We start from the raw sequence: 16963 nt of genomic DNA, 5'->3' as shown, positions 1-16963 counted from the left end.
GCTGCTGCCGCCTCGGCGCCGGGGAATGCGAGTTCCTTTATCTCGCGCGCCGTCGCCCGCCTCCCAACCCGGGAAGTGAAGGCAGGGACTGCGAGCGCGAATTCGAGGGGATGGCTGTCCCGAGCGGCAAAGGCCGAGCCCGGCCCCCGCAGGGATCCTTGTGGAGGAGCCCCGGGGAGAGGCCGCAGCACGCTAGGACCGTCACGCCGGGCTCTCCTCACGGGAGAGCGGCCCTGGCCGCGTGCGATTCGGACCCGCGGGGCTGGGGATGGCGCCCTCCTGCGCCGCGGGTGCTGCCGGGCGTGCGTCGCTGCTTTTGTAGAACAGACCTGACTTCCGATGGCTGCCGCTGACGTCAGAGCTGCTCCCTAGACTCTCCCTAAGCGCTGTTCCAGCAGGATCTGCGTAGACACCAAAGCTCCAGCCTAGTGGTTTCTTTTCCCCTACATTTTTAGTGATTCCCTTCTGTTGATGCCTTTGAAAGCACGGAGGAATACATACGTTTGTTATTGTGCTGTTAGAAGACAAGCTCATGCTTGTCCTCTAAAGATAAGTGGTCTTTTCATTCTAATTTTTGTTTTGTAGTAAGAGCCATAAAATTTGCAATCGCAAGTTTATGTTGTTAGTTACCCAAGGGGTGGTTTTAAGCATTTTTATTCATATGAATGTTTGAACATAAATGTGTGTTCAAACATAGAATCATTCTTACGTATTTTTAATACTTAAACTATTCGCAATACCTTTTAATGATGTTTAAAGAATGGCAGTGCAGAGATTACTGTCAGAGTTGTGAGGGGGTCACGTGTCCATATTGCCAATTTCCCTTTTGTTTAAATTCAGTAAACATTCCTTTTTAAAACACATACATTGAAGCTTCAGGTTTGCACAGAAGTTCATTTTCAGGAATTCCCTTCAAAGAGTATCAGACACGTTCTTAGAGTTTTGAACATAAATATTGCAGTTAGCATATGTAATGGGATATTTGTGTGGTGAAAGTGCCTCCATATTTCATATCTTTTCTTTGAAACAAGATTTCTGTTCAGTATGCATTAAGTCTGGTAGTTATATTTTAACTGCCTGTTACATATGTGAATTTCATAAGGAAAGGAAATTTTGGGAGTCGTTAACAGCTTTTCTCCCTTCCATAGCTCACATTGTTTTCAGAAAAAAAAGTTATATCTCAGCTGGATATCTGACTTATCCTTAGTAATGGGCCTAGAAACTATAAACTGAACAAAGCTTATAATGCACGAAAACAGGATAAGTACATTTGGGGGACAATATCTTACTGGCAAGTAACTGGAGTTTTCACCAGGCGTGTAGCAGGTGGGATCAGTATTCTAAAAAGGAAGATGATCTAAGATGCATATTCAGTAGGTGTTCTCCTAAGCAGTGCTAATTCGGCATGTTTTAATTGCTGGTAGATGTGTTTCTAGAACGAGGATGCCATTTACAGCGAGTGTTAAAAAAAAAAAATGTTGGATGATGAGTAAGTGACCAGATAAATGAGAGGTGTGTGGGCCGAATCTTGAGGGTAGGAGTTTGCTAAGTAGTCCAGGAAGGGAAGAGTATTTCTAAGAAGTGTAAAATACCTTCCAGTATTGAGAGCACTGTATGTGGTTCAGTCTGGGGGCAGTGTGTAATCCACATACAGCAGTGATGTGAAATAGAGAGAGGCTGACAAATGAGAAAGTATTAACCACTAACGTCTATTCCAGTTTGTTATATTACAAATTGACATTAATTGAGCATTTGTGCCTCAAAACTAATGCTCATAGGTATTACCTGCATTTTACAGAAGAGGAAATTGAGGCTTAGGGAGGTCCATTAACTTGTCATGTTATTAGGAGGTAAACCAGGGATTTGAACTCAGTTTGACTCCAGACCCCACATTTTTGTCATATCTATGTGTTTTAAATAATTTTGGTCACCTCTGGTAAATTCGGGCTACTAAGATTGGTTTCTTTAATGCAAACTAAAGTGTTTTTTTTTTTTTTTTCTTTTCTCTCCTCTGAAACACAGTCTCACTCTGTTGCCCAGACTGGAGTGCAGTGGCGTGATTTCAGCTCACTGCTACCTCCATCTCCCTGGGTTCAAGCGATTCTCGTGCCTCAGCCACCCAAGTAGCTGGATTTACTGCTGTGCACCACCACACCCAGCTAATTTTTGTATTTTTAGTAGAGACAGGATTTCACTATGTTGCCCAGGCTGGTCTCAAACGCCTAACCTCCAGTGATCCACCTGCTTTGGCCTTCCAAAGTGTTGGGATTACAGGCGTGAGCCACCACGCCTGGCCACGAAAGAGTCTTCACAGAAAATCATTATAATCCATAGAAAAACAACTCTTTTATTTAATATTGACTGTGAGTGTAGCCTTGTTCCTGGCATTGAATCTCCCACAATACTAAACCTAGTACTTCCTATTCAAGTAATTACTCTTGAGGGCTGGGTGCGGTGGCTTACGCCTGTAATCCCAGCATTTTGGGAGGCTGAGGCAGGTGGATCACCTGAGGTCAGCAGTTCGAGACCAGCATGGCCGACATGGTGAAACCCTGGTCTCTACTAAAAATACAAAAAATTAGCTGGGTGTGCTGGCGGGCGCCTGTAATCCCAGCTACTCAGGAGGCTAAGTAGAGAATCACTTGAACCTGGGAGGCGGAGGTTGCAGTCAGCTGAGATCACACCGCTGCACTCCAGCCTGGGTGAAAGAGCAAGACTTCATCTCAAAAAAAAAGAAAAGTAATTACTATTGAATAAGTGAATTGTGCCAGGTGAAAATTATTAAAAGTAGTTGCTGGAACTGATAAGCTAATTTTATCTATTTCCTGCTTGCAGTGGTTTTCCTGTTAAACACTGGAAAACATTACCAAAAAGCACAGTATTGAAAGGAGGAGTAATTGAGAATACCTAATTCCTACTTGCCACTATTTTAAAACATTAATTGGATTGTATACATTTAGTAATGCTACAGAAAACTTTAGCTCTAAAGCAAGGGAAATAATGTAAAACTAAAAATCTCGCCAGATGTAGTGGCTCACGCCTGTAATCCCAACACTTTGGGAGGCTGAGGCAGGCAGATCGCTTGTGGCCAGGAATTCGAGATCAGCCTGGCCTACATGGTGAAACCGTCCCTACTAAAAATACAAAAAGTAGCCAGGTATGTGGTACGTGCCTGTAATGCCAGCTACTTGAGAGGCTGAGGTGGGAGAATCACTTGAACCCAGGAGGCAGAGGTTGCAGTGAGCCGAGATTGTGCCAGTGTACTCCAGCCTGGGTGACAGAGCGAGGCCTCATCTCCAAAAATACTGAAAACTAAAAATCCCAGTAGCTGGCCTGGTTTCACATGTATTTTTTAAATCCCTTGAGAAGATCATAACTGTCATGCGCGTCTGTGTGAAGTGACCACCAAACAGGCTTTGTGTGAGCAGTAAAGCTTTTTAATCACCTGGGTGCAGGCGGGCTGAGTCCCGAAAAGAGTCAGCGAAGGGAGGTAAGGGTGGGGCTGTTTTATAGGATTTGGGTAGGTAAAGGAAAATGACAGTCAAAGGGGGCTTGTTCTCTGGCAGGCAGGAGTGGGGGTCACAAGGTGCTCAGTGGGGCAGCTTTTTGAGCCAGGATGAGCCAGGAAAGGGGATTTCACAAGATAATGTCATTGCTTAAGGCAAGGACCGGCCATTTTCACTTCTTTTGTGGTGGAATGTCATCAGTTAAGGTGGGGCAGGGCATTTTCACTTCTTTTGTGATTTTTCAGTTACTTCAGGCCATCTGGGCATATACGTGCAAGTCACAGGGGATGCAATGACTTGGCTTGGGCTCAGAGGCCTGAGAGTAACACCAAAGCATTGAAGTAATACGCATCAAGCATTTCCGAATATGATGTCTTAATTGTTTATTGCCAGCCAGGCACCCATGGTATATCAGTGTTGACCAGTCCACTGAGTCTTAGAGGTAACAATATTTTTATTAATAATGATATTATGGCAATAATACTTCTATTGTTCATACACTGAAGGTGATACTATCATTGCAAATGTGACAGCTTTTCAAAGACAGAAGCTTATAGCCAGATCTGGAATTTCAATAGATTTTTATTTTAAACTTTTTTTTAAAACATCGACAGATTTAAGATGAATTAATTAATCAAATATAATTCTGTCCTTCATTGGCCACTGTCAAGAAATCCATGACCCTAATGATTGTAAAAACGGAAGGATTTCTCACAAAATCTTCTTCCTCTTTAACATAAATTCTTCCAGCCTTGATAACTCAAACTTCTTGGGGAAGGTGATAAATTGTATAGTTATTCTAAACAACTGCTGCAACAAGACATTGTGGCAAAATGAAAAGACAAAGTATAGTTATCCTCTTTTGATGATGTTTACTTTCCTGAGAGCCTGTAATCGGAAGGGATCCAGTGGTCTCGATGGTTTAAAAAAAAAAAAGTGTCCACTTCTTCACTGTTGTGATAAGAACTTGGAGAACTTGAAAGATATTTCATATTTTTGTTATTTCTGCTCCTGGTTATATATTCTTTCAATGAAATGTGGAAATTACATATGATAAATTTATAGAATTACATGAAGTAGAGAAAAAGGTAGAAAGTTAGTCCTTAATATTAAACCGATCGATGGAGGGAACCAGGTTTATTGCTGGAGAGGGAACTTACAGATGAGTAGAAGGCTAAAATGAGCCATGTAGTAATGCATATGTCCAAAATGTCATTAAGAATTCATAGTTAGCTTAATATAGATTCAGATGGAGAGAAGCAGAAATAATTATAGATGTGTATGTATACATGGGTTATACATATACATATGTTCTAGCTCTGCCTGCTGTGAGAGGACCTAAAGCAGTGACACCCCAGTAAAAATGAACACACCCAGTACCCAGATCTGGGTTTCTAATGCCATTCTCTAGTAAAAGAAACCAGGGCTCCTTGCAGAAATTGCTGATTCTAGGGCTGGGGCAGGGAAAATACAAGATGAGCCTAGAACGTCGTGTATACCAGAACAAGGAAGAAAATACTCAAAAAGCAGAAGGATGGGACGTGTCAAAGGGACCCGGGAGCCAACCTGAAAGAGCTCCCAGTGGACAAAACTGGAACAAACTCATGTACTATTGGATTATGACTCAATAAATAGTTATCCATGAGTCTATACTGATATAAACAACTGAATGAATAAATAAGTAAATGGGAGATGGGAGACAGAAGACAATGCTTCTTTACAGAAGAATTTCAAATACTTAATGTAGATTTCAAATACTTAATTTCAAATACTTAACAGAGATGAATTCCGCCTCCAATGCCTTCTTGAATGTGGGCTACACATAATGACGTCGCTTCCAAAAAGTGGAGTATGGGAAGGGGGAAAATAAGTAACTTTACAATAGAGAAGCCTATTGGATGCTGCCGTGGCCAGGTACTTGTTAACATCCTCACTGGAAAGTCCTGCTGACGATGTGATGGTTGACATGATGTGATGAGAAGGCCACTTCACCTCTTTGGTATTCTTCCCCAAAACCCATAGCCCAGTCTAATCATGAGTAAAACAGATGAACGTTGATTGGGGACGTTCTATAGGATACACAGCTAGTATTCCTCAAAACGGTCAAGGTTATGAAAAACAAGGAAAGTTGAAGAAACTGCCACAGACCAGAAGAGGCTCAGGAGATAATGCTGACTGGTAATAGTGTGGTGACTTGGATGGGAGCCTGGCATAGCAAAAGGACTTTAATGGAGAGATGAGTAAAATCCTAACGAAGTATAGAGTTTTAGGTAACTCACGAACCAATGTTGGTTTCTTAGTTGTGGCAGACATACCATAATAATGTCATGTTGACAGTGGGTGAAATTGAGGGGACACTTTGGTGTTTTTGCAACTTTTCTGTACATCTCAAATTATTGTAAAACATAAAGTGTACTTCAAAAAAGAGGAATTGAGGCCAGTTAAAGCTCTCACAGTGGCAGAGTTCTCGTAGCTGTTTGTTCTGCTTATCCAACACACTTCCATTTCCTCGTAAGACATGCTGACTGCCCATCGCCCTGCCCATTGGAAGGCCATAGGCATTCTCTAGAATGTCAGTCGCTTGGGCTCACACCAGTTGAACTGTATGCTTACCAAGAGTCCGTTTTTCCACACCTGGAAGGATTATTATAAAATGTAATTCAATTAAATATTTTTTCTTTTTTTGAGACGGAGTCTTGCTCTGTCACCCAGGCTGGAGTGCCGTGGCGCCATCTCAGCTCACTGTAACCTCTGCCTCCTAGGTTCAAGCAATTCTTCTGCCTCAGCCTCCCTAGTAGCTGGGACTACAGGCACGTGCCACCACGCCCAGCTAATATTTTTGTATTTTTAGTATAGACAGGATTTCACCATGTTGGTCAGGCTGGTCTTGAACTCCTGACCTCAAATGATCCGCCTGCCTCGGCCTCTCAAAGTGCTGGGATTACAGGTGTGAGCCACCCTGCCCGGCGTGAATTAAATATGTAACTGATGAGATATGAGTAAGACATGAGAGCTTGTTTTTAAGAAAATGAACGCTTTCAAAGTCAAGTCACTATGGAAAATGGTTTTGAAGTAGATGAGAATATTAAGTCAACTGTAAAAGATGGGGGAAAGAATTCTGTACTTGGATTGTTTATGGGCATTTTAAAATTTATACTCCATTTTAAAGAAACCTAATCTGGAATTCTTATGCCCATGGTTTATGCAAGACAACGCTAAATTCTCACAGTCGAACACTAGTTAAATCACTTCTGGCCCTAAATGAAAAGATTGGGAAATAACTAATATTTTTACACGTTTTGAGTATAAAGTGCACATGGCATTTTTGGACACTCTTTCATTAATCTCCACTGTCATTCTTGTTTGACCTCCGGCCACTCCCAAGAATGCTAGGTTAGAAGGCTCCTAATGTGTTTACTGTGCAGTCTGTTTCTTTCACTTAAAGAATATAAGGACCGTAGATGAACAGATACTAAGGTTGTCAGAAATTTGTATTACCAATTGCACCTGCATAAAATTGGATAACTAAAAATGATTTACTTGATGATTTGAGATACTCAAAAGTTTGAAACTCAGTTGTTTTTTTTAAATGAAGGTCATTTAAAGTGCCTGGAAAATGTAGAGTACTAGATATATACTCTGAATAGAACTTATCTCAGCATCATATATTACATTGTTATTCACTTGTTTTAATTATTATTTTAGGCCAGCACGGTGGCTCACGCCTGTAATCCCAGCACTTTGGGAGGGTGAGGTGAGTGGATCACGAGGTCAGGGGTTCAAGACCAGTTTGGCCAACATAGTGAAACCCATCTCTACTAAAAAATACAAAAAATTAGCCGGGCGTGCTGGCGTGTGCCTGTAATCCCAGCTACTTGGGAGACTGAGGTGAGAGAATCACGTGAACGTGGGAAGTGGAGGTTGCAGTGAACCGAGGTCGCGCCATTGCACTCCATCCTGGGCAACAGTGCGAGACTCCGTCTCAAAAATAATAAATTATTATTTTATTAGTAAGATTAGCATTTTATACTTTTTCTCCTCTTAGGAACAAAGATTAATTTGAGTAGGATGTTAACACATTTTGACAAATTTGAGTTATTGTAAGGAAATGTTTGTTGTGCAACCTATTTTCCTCATTTAAAGATTATAAAGACAGTAGATGAATACATAGCATACTTTCAGAAAAAGCATTATTTGTATAATTTATCATTTGAAACATTTTCTTTCAACTGCTGTGAGAACATTATGAGGTAGAGGAAGAAAAACCTTAAGGTTCATTTTTACTGAACCTGTGTTTACTAGAAGTCCTAGATAGATAGATAGATAGATAGATAGATAGATAGATAGATAGATAACGTAGGTAGGCTTGATAGGTAGGCAGGCTAGGTAGGTTAGGCAGGTTAGGTAGGTAGGTAGATGATTGATAGGTAGGCAGGCAGAGAGATAGATTAGGTAGGTAGGTGGGTGGGTGGGTGGATGGATGGATGGACGGACGGACGGACGGACGGACGGACGGACGGACGGACGGACGGACGGACGGATGGACGGACGGACGGACGATAGGGCTAGTAAAAGGAAAAGGAAATCTGGGAGCCCAAGATCTTGAGTTATTAGGTAGGCAGAAATAAGACCCTGGACACAGCAATATCAAAGGTTTAATTAATATTGGGAATAAGGACGAGACGTTGCTTGTACAGCAGACTTGATTGCCTTGACCCTCAGGAAACCAGCTTGACGCATTCTCATCAGATCAGAAGAGCACTGCCCTACTCTTACCTCAGACTTCATCTCCTACCATGTGGGATGTGAGAAGCCACCTTCCTAATTTCTGAGTCTGAATCTCTGCTTTACACGCCATGGAACTCCTCCATCATCTGGGTTTCTAGCTGTGCCACAGGCCTGACAATATTAGCTTAGGTTTAAATTCAGTGAACTTAAGGGGCAGTCTACATAGCACAGGGGCATCCCGCAGCGCCAGCCTGTCCTTGGCCTCCTGCATCGCTTTTCCTGTCGAGGGCCCACCACGCAGCCTTTCCACTTCCACGGGACAGTGGGGAAAAGGAGTTAGAGAGGGAGGAATCATAGCCAGAGGCCTTCATTCCACCCCTGCCTCAGAACCCGAGGCGGGAGAGAAGGCCCGGGGCTGGGGGCTGGCTCCTCTAGCTCTGGTGTGAAGAGGCTGCCCACCTCTGCAAGAGCCCGTTATCCAGCGGGGTGGGGACCTTGTGGGGAATGTGGAGCTGCTGTAGGCAAGGACAGATAGCCTTATGGCTGTCCATCTGTGGCCAGTGGTAGTACATTTGTAACTTCACAACAATATTACAGAAATTTTGAGAAATAGAGAAGAGAAACGTACAGGTCCACAGACTCTTACTTGCAATTCAAAAATACATGAAGGTCTGAAACGAAGTATGTTTGTAATTCTTAAGGCAGCAAGATCATCTTACTCGCACACACTGGAGACTTTATTTAGTGTTTATTCCATTTTTTGTGAACAATATTACATTTTACTGCAGAAATACAATTATGGCAAAAGGGTGCAATTCTAGACCATGCCCAGGAGGTTCTGCAGTGGGGGTACACGTGTTATGTTATTTGTACGTTGTGTGACAATTCCAAAATCCAAACACGTCTTCATTCGAAAACGTCTCTGTTCCCAAGCTTTCAGCTAAGGCATTATACACCTGCACATAATCCACAGTTCAACACAGTGGTTTTTTGTGGGTTGGTTTGTTTTTGAGACTGAGTCTCACTGTTGACCAGGCTGCAGTGCAGGGGCGCAATCTCGGCTCACTGCAATCTCTGCCCCTTGTCTCATGCCTCAGCCTCCCGAGTAGCTGGGATTACAGGCACCCACCAGTAGCCCAGCTAACTTTTGTATGTTTAGTAGAGACAGGGTTCCACCATGTTGGCCAGGCTGGTCTCGAACTTCTGACCTCAGGTGATCCACCCACCTTGGTCTCCCAAAGTGCTGGGATTACAGGCATAAGCCACTGTGCCCGGCCAACACAATGGATTTGATGTGTTTACACATAGGGTCTTTTCTCCCCTTGCTTCTTTACTTTTATATAACAGTAAACATCATGTATGTCCATGTCTCCAGGGCATCCAATTGACTCTGTCCTCAGCTCAGTGGCCTTCGTAGTGCTGGTGCCTCAGCTTGTCACCACTAGCTAGTCCTTTCAGTAAGTCCAAAGCAACTACGTTTCTACTGACCCCTCCGTTGATAAGAGTCCCAGGCACTGCTGGACGGTGCAGTCTCCAAGGTCCAGGAGTCACGCTGGGGTGTACCTGTCTCCTATAGCCAAAGGTTTGCCCAGGACTAGTGAGGATGCAGCTTGTGCAAAGACTAAAACAGCATCAGGCAGCTTTTCCAAAGCACAGAAGTGGCTGGAATCCACCTGCCCCTTGCCCTCAGGACCTCTGAGGTAGGCTGGAGCCCAGCCTTTTCTCTTGTCCTCTCTGCCCACCACTTTCTGGGCCTCTGACCGATGCCTGGAGTTTTAAAATTAATATTTAAAATGTTAATGGTTTTCTGCATATAGGTCATAGACATTTATCTGAGGTGATTCCCATATATTTTATATTTTTGTGTTACTGTGAATGAGCATTCCTTGCCCAATGTGCTTTCTCCCTGGCTATGAAAGATACGCTTTTCATTTCTGTCCGTTGATTTCACAGTCTGTCGCTTTCCTGAGGTAATCACATCAGACAGCCTTTAAGCTGAATCCCTTTGGATTTCCAGAGACCCAATCATCATGTCCAAGAAAGATAATTATGCTTCTTTTAAAAATATATCTTGTTTGTTTTGTGTTTTATTGTTTGTCCAGAACTTCTCAAATGTTACTGCATAATAATGGCGATACCAGGAATCTTTGTTTTGTTTTTCATTTCAACTAGAATACTGCATTTTCCTCTCTGAACATAACTTCTCTCTGTCTTGCTCTAAATTGAAATCTGTATCTTCCCTGAGAAAGACACAACTTCCCCTGAAGATCAGACTGCAGACACCTTGAGCCTCACTGTATAAGATGATGTTATTTCTGCATTTTCTTCCCCCCAAGACAGAGTCTTGCTCTGTCGCCCAGGCTGGAGTACAGTGGTGTGATCTCAGCTCACTGCAACCTCCACCTCCCGGGTTCAAGCAATTCTCCTGCCTCAGCCTCCCAAGTAGCTGGGATTACAGGCGCCCGCCACCACGCCCAGCTAATTTTTGTATTTTTAGTGGAGACGGAGTTTCACCATGTTGGCCAGGCTGGTCCTGAACTCCTGACCTCGTGATCCACCTGCCTCAGTCTCACAAAGTGCTGGGATTACAGGCGTGAGCCACCGCCCCGGCCTGGGATGATGTTACCATACATGCAGTTTGTCCAGGGACATGGGGAGGTGGGGTGACAAGCAATGTTAATGGGGCTGCAGAGGAATATTTTATAGAAGATTTATCTGGTTTCTGTTCAGTGTGGTTCTCACACTCTAGGACAGAGGTCAATTTAAATTTTGGTTGTGACAGATTTTTTTCAATTCTCTTTGTGACCCTGATTTTGTCCATTCTTTTTATGATTTATGCCACACTTGGATGGTGATGAGCAATTATCACATACTTTAAGGAATTCTACTCATATATTTTACTAGCTGACCTCGGGGGGGTATACCAGCCCGAGTGTATTTATAGCTCTAACAGTGTCAGCTCCAGCGAGGACCCGGCAGCCGTAACTGCCAACAAGGTTTTCCCCATTGGGAACAGGACAGATAGACGTGTGGGTCTCACACAAACGGCAGGAAGATTTTGAGCAGATCAGTGTTTCTTAGCCTGTTTTATTTGATCAAAGAACACATGGTAAATCAGAGAAAAATAAAATCAAAAGCTACTGGACTCTTTCATCCCGTGCTTGCCACAGCTTATCTGGTCCTAAAACACATCCTGTCTTTCCCCACTTTTCCTCTCTTCAGGGCCTGATGGTGTAAATCTGCCACACCCAAAAGGAAGGGCGTGGGGAAAAAGCACTTTTGTTTTAAACACACAAATGGATGTAGCTGGAAGTGGAGGGGCGGTGCGGGGAGGGCGCGGAGCGGGAAGAACAGGAAGCTACTGCCTGAATCAATATTGTCTTTTGAGATCTCAGTAATAGTTATTCTCTTGTAACTTTTCATCATACATGTGTAGATGGTGTTTCCAATTACTATATGAACACTGTGGGGTTTTTAAAAACTCCGATTAGGCAATAGTACTGAAAGGAAAAATAACGGTAGACATGGGGGTTTGAGGGTTTGCCAGGAGGCTTATTTCTCTCTGTTTTCGTGGGCACTGGGAACATGATCTAGTATGACAGGAACTTCAGTGTTGAACCTCAATTTTAAAGGAACTTTAATACAGTTATTCATTATTTCATTCCAACACTGGATTAGGCCAACTAGTAAGTGTAAAAGAGCCAGTCAGAAGCATCAGCAAATACAATTCAATTAATTTTAAAAACCCAGAAACTTTAAACGCTTGGCCCACTGAAAGTTAAATGGAATGTCTAGGCTCATATTTATATGACATAGTCTAGGGTGCTGTTTTAGTCTGTTCCTCCTTCTATAACAAAATTCCTTAGATTGGGTAATTTATAAACAACCAAAATTGATTTCTCATAGTTCTGGAGGTTGGGAAGTCCAAAATCAAGGCGCTGGCAGTTTCAGTGTCTGGTGAGAGTTCACGGTCTGCTTCCAGGACAGTGCCTTGTTGCGTCCTCACACGGCAGAAGGCAGAATGGCAAAAGGGTGAGCTGTCTCCCTCTAACCCTTTCCTAAGGGCATAGATCCCATCCTTAAGAGCAGAGCCCTCGTGGTCCCGTCACTCCGTGGGGCTCCACCTCTTAATACCATCACCTTAGGGGGTAAAGTTTCAACATGTGAACTTTGGAGGGACACACACTCTAAGCATAGCAGGTACTGTGTCAGGACGAGGACTCAGCATGTAGTTGTACTCATGGGCAACGGTTATTATAGCAAAGGAATACACAACAAGATTAGCAACAACAACAAAGGCACAGGTGGAATCGGAAGAAACCCATGCCCAGGCTTACGTTCTCTCCCTTCCATGAGGAAACACACAGCGCATCCGCCTGTCTCCAGTGGTGAAGAATGCAGGGGCGTTGAGTGTTTGTCCCTGAGGAAGCCCAGGAGAGAGGTTTTTGTCGGGGGCAAGTCGTGTGGGCGTCCTCTGCCTCGCAGCTACTACAATGACAGAATCCCACAAGGAAAGCAAATACCACAGATCATATTGTTTGTGCAGCAGTTGAAACACAGCAAAACCAGTCTTACCAGTTAGGGGATGGAAGTGCCAAGTTCCTGATGTCAGCCAAATGCCAGCCTTGCCAGCATGCCGTTATAAAGATGGCAGCCTCGGGCCTGCCGTGTTCACTGTTTTCTGCATAGGTACACAACCCACATGACACTAACATACTTAAAACACATTTCGCAGCAGTAGTGTGTTTTTGGAGATGGGGTCTCGCTCTGTCACCCAGGCTGGAGTGCAGTGGCACAATCATAGCTCACTGCAGCCTCAAACTCCTGGGCCCAAAGGATCGTCCCACCTCAGCCTCCTGAGTAACTGGGACTGTAGGTGTGCACCACCACACCTGGCTAATTTTTTTATTTTTAATGTTTTTGGAAGGACAGGGCCTCACTATGTTGCCCTGCCTTGTCTTGAACTTGTGGCCTCAAGTGATCCTCCCACCTTGATCTCCCAAAGTTCTGGGAGTACAGGAATGAACCACCACACCCAGCCTGAATACAATTAGAGGGTTCAGAGCACAAAGTTTAAATGCAAAGTTGCCTATAAAAGATGTAATATACATACTTCAAAACACAACTACTGGGGTGGAAGTATAACAAATGATGAGGGAAGAATGATCTTTTCAACAAACAGGCACTGGGCAAATGGATATCCACACGCAAAAGAATTAATTTGGACCTTTCCCTCATATACAGAATGAACTCAATGGATCAAAGACCTAAATGTAAGAGTAAATATAAGACTCTTAGAAGAAAACACAGGGGTTAACCTTTGTGACCTTGGATTAGGCAATGGTTTTTTTAGATGTGACACCTAAAACACAGGCAAGAAAAGAAAAAATAGAAAAACTGGACTGCATTAAAAATAAAAAGGTTTTCAGATCAAAAGAAACTATTAAAGAAAAAATCCACACATTGGGAAAAAATTATAAATTATACATCTGGTATGAGACTAGTATGTGGAATATATAAAGAACTATTATAACCCAACTGGAAAATGGGCAAAGGCTTTGAATAGACATTTACAAATGCAGATGCAAAATGGGTAAGAAGCACAGGAAAAGATGCTCAACATGATTTTTCATTAGAGAAATGCAAATCAAAACAACAATGAGATGGCACTTCACATCCACTCAGATGGCGATAATAAAGATGGGCAACAAAAGTGTCGGTGAGGATGTAGAACCTTACACATTGTTGATAGGGATGTGAAATGGTACAGCCCCTTTGAAATACAGATTGGCATTTTCCCAAAATGTCAAACATAGAATTACCATACGACCCAGCAATTCCACTCCTAGGTACATACCCAAGAGAATTGAAAACATATATCCTCACAAAAACTAGTACACAGATGTTTGTTGCAGCATTATTCATAACAGGCCAAATCTGGAAATAATCCAAGTGCTTATAACTGATGAACAGATTTTTTAAAAATGTGGTATATCCATATAATGAAATGTTAATCATCCATAAAAGGAATGAAATATTGATACATGCAACAAAGGACATGAATGTTGTAAACATTATGCTAAGTGAAAGAAGCCAGACATAAAAGATCCTGTGTTCTATGATTCCATTTATATAGAATATCCAAAATAGGCAAATCCGTAGAGACAGAAAGCGGATTAGCGCTTGCCAGGAATCAAAGGGATGAGGAGAATGGGGAGTGGTTTCCGATGCTACAGGGTTTCTTCTGGATGATGACAAGGTTTTGGAATTCCATAGTGGTAATGGTTGCACAACTTTGTAATTATGTTAAAAACCTCTGAATTGTGCATTTTAAAAGGGTGAATTTTATGGTATGTGAATTATATCTCAATTTGTAAAAAGTGTGACAAGCGGATTAACATAAATGTTAATTCCGGAAATCAGAAGTATAAAGATGCAGGATGAGCCATACAATAATTTCCTCACATTCTTCTGAAGAACAGACTGAAGCCCCCAAAACAGCGGTAGTTTCCTGTCCCTCTTTGGAAATAGCCAGGACTCTTCAGCCTGAATTAGAGGCTGTCTCATACTTGTCACAGGCAGGACAACTGAAAACTTTTTACTGGGACTCCTGATAAGTCAGCCTAATTGAATGAATGCTTTATATTCAGAATTCAAATGAACCAAGCCGTCTTCCCATAAATTACTCAAACTACCAGAAATCTAAACCAGCAATTAATTTAAAAAGGGATTTTGTGCCCAATCACTTGGAAACTATTTGGCAGTATCTACAAAAGCTGACTATGCATACTCATTGATCCAGTAACTACTACTACAATGTTTATCCCCAACAAAAATATGTACCAATTTTCGAAAAAGCAGGCACAAGAATGTTCCTAACAGTCCAAAACAGAAGCTACCCAAAGTCCATCAAGTAGAAAAGATAAATTGTGATATATTCACACCATGTAATACAACAATATGAAGGAAAAAAATTACAACTAACACAACAAAATGGATGAATCAATGTCAAGGGAAAGAAGCTAGACACAAAATATTACACACTGTATGATTCCATTTATATAGTGTAAAAAACAAGAAAAAGTAACTTGTGCCATTACAGGTGCATATAGGATTTACACTTGAGTTCATGTAGTGACCAGAAGGGAATATAACAGGACTTCTAAAGTGCTGATAAGGATCTCTTTCTTGATCTGAGAGCTAGTTACATGGATGTGTCTGGCTTGTGAAAATTTATCAAGCTGTAAACTTATATATACATTTCTGTATCTTTCATTTACTTCAGTAAACAGTTTTTAAATGGATTGCTTTAACAGCAGACTAGATGTGGCTAAAGAGATAATTTTAAAAAAGGGAGAGGTTACTGAAGAGATTACCCAGAGTGTGTCAGAGAGAAAAAAAAAACAGATGGAAAATCTGAAAGGCAAACTTAAGAGACAAGAGGAGAAGGTCTTATCAAAACGCTGGAGAGAGAAATGAAATAGACTGGGGCCTCTGAAGAGCATGGTGGGTTGACTTGTGTTTCCAGCCAAAGATACACCTGAGTCCTAACTTCTGAAACATGTGAATATGAACCTCTTTGGAAATAGGATATTTTACATGTAATCAAGTTAAGAGGAAGTCATGTTGGATTAGGGTGGGTGCCAACTCCAATGACTGGTGTCCTCATAAGAGGGAGGAGTGAACACACAGAGATAGAGGAGACACAAAGGGAAGGCCATGTAAACACAAAGGCAGAGGTTGAGTTGTGCAGCTACAAGCCTAGGAACATCAGACATCACCAGCAACCACTAGAAGCTGGTGGGGGATGCTTAGAATGATTTTTCCCTAGGGCCAGAGGAAGCATGGCCCTGCCAACACCTTGATTTTGGACTTCTAGGCTCCAGAACTGTGAGAGAAGAAATTTCTGTTCTTTTAAGCCACAAAGTTTTTGATATTTTGTTTTAGTAGCCCTAGGAAACTAACACAAACAAATTATCCCTGAGAATGTTCGAGAGCTAATAAAAGACACCAATCCTAGACAGGAAGCTCAAAATTCCCAAAACATAATAAATATCTAGTCAATCTAATAAATACCCAGTAAATCCATCAAAAAGGCAATATAATAAAAAATGAAATGTGAATAAGGCAGATAGAGTGAAAGTACAAAATAAGAAATAATTTCAATTCAGTGGTAATTAAAATAAATGTAAAAGAGCTAAATGTTCCGGTAATATTCAAAGATTGTCAGCTTAGGTATAAACAACACATCAACAAATCTAAATGCATGCGATTTATGAGACATGCCTGAAATATGAACTACAAATCAACACAACCCAAAGGCAAAAAGACTTAAAACATTTAAGAGAAAAGATGAATGACCAAGAAACATATGCAAAAGCAGCTTGTGGGGAGGATGGGGTGCTTGGGTAGGGGTGGCAGGTGGGAGGAATGGGTGGAAATGTGTGGAAGGAAATGGGTGGAAATCACACAGGGGTGTACAAGAGACTTAAAGATAACGTGATTTTAAAAAATTGAGCAACAGCATGATGAAACCCTGTTTCTACTAAAATACAAAAAAAATTAGCTGGGTGTGGCAGCATGTGCCTGTAGTCCAGCTACTCAGGAGGCTGAGGCAGGGGAATGTATGAACCCTGGAGGCAGAGGTTGCAGTGAGCCGAGATTGCACCACTGCATTCCAGCCTGGGCAACAGAGCAAGACTCCATCTCTAAAACAAGAAAGTGAGTGA

The 16963-nt window shown here is 42.1% G+C and overlaps 1 protein-coding gene across 5 annotated transcripts in view; it reads left to right on the top strand.

Annotated features, from left to right (window-relative positions):
- LRP2BP (LRP2 binding protein) overlaps nucleotides 1-16963 on the top strand; it is a 32944-nt gene that overhangs the window by 658 nt on the left and 15323 nt on the right. The window contains exon 1 of one of the 5 annotated variants that reach the window (XM_073017770.1): nucleotides 299-7260. The exons of 2 other annotated variants lie outside the window; for them this stretch is intronic. The gene's annotated coding sequence lies outside the window, so the exon portion shown is untranslated. Of the gene's footprint in view, nucleotides 1-298; nucleotides 16956-16963 lie in introns of those variants that run through there. 2 more of the 5 variants (XM_073017769.1, XM_073017768.1) reach the window with 2 other exon arrangements.

This window comes from Chlorocebus sabaeus, chromosome 7 (assembly GCF_047675955.1).
Source record: "Chlorocebus sabaeus isolate Y175 chromosome 7, mChlSab1.0.hap1, whole genome shotgun sequence".
NCBI lineage: Eukaryota > Metazoa > Chordata > Mammalia > Primates > Cercopithecidae > Chlorocebus > Chlorocebus sabaeus.
Note: the sequence above shows the minus strand (reverse complement) of the source record. Positions and strands in the feature narration are given on the sequence as shown.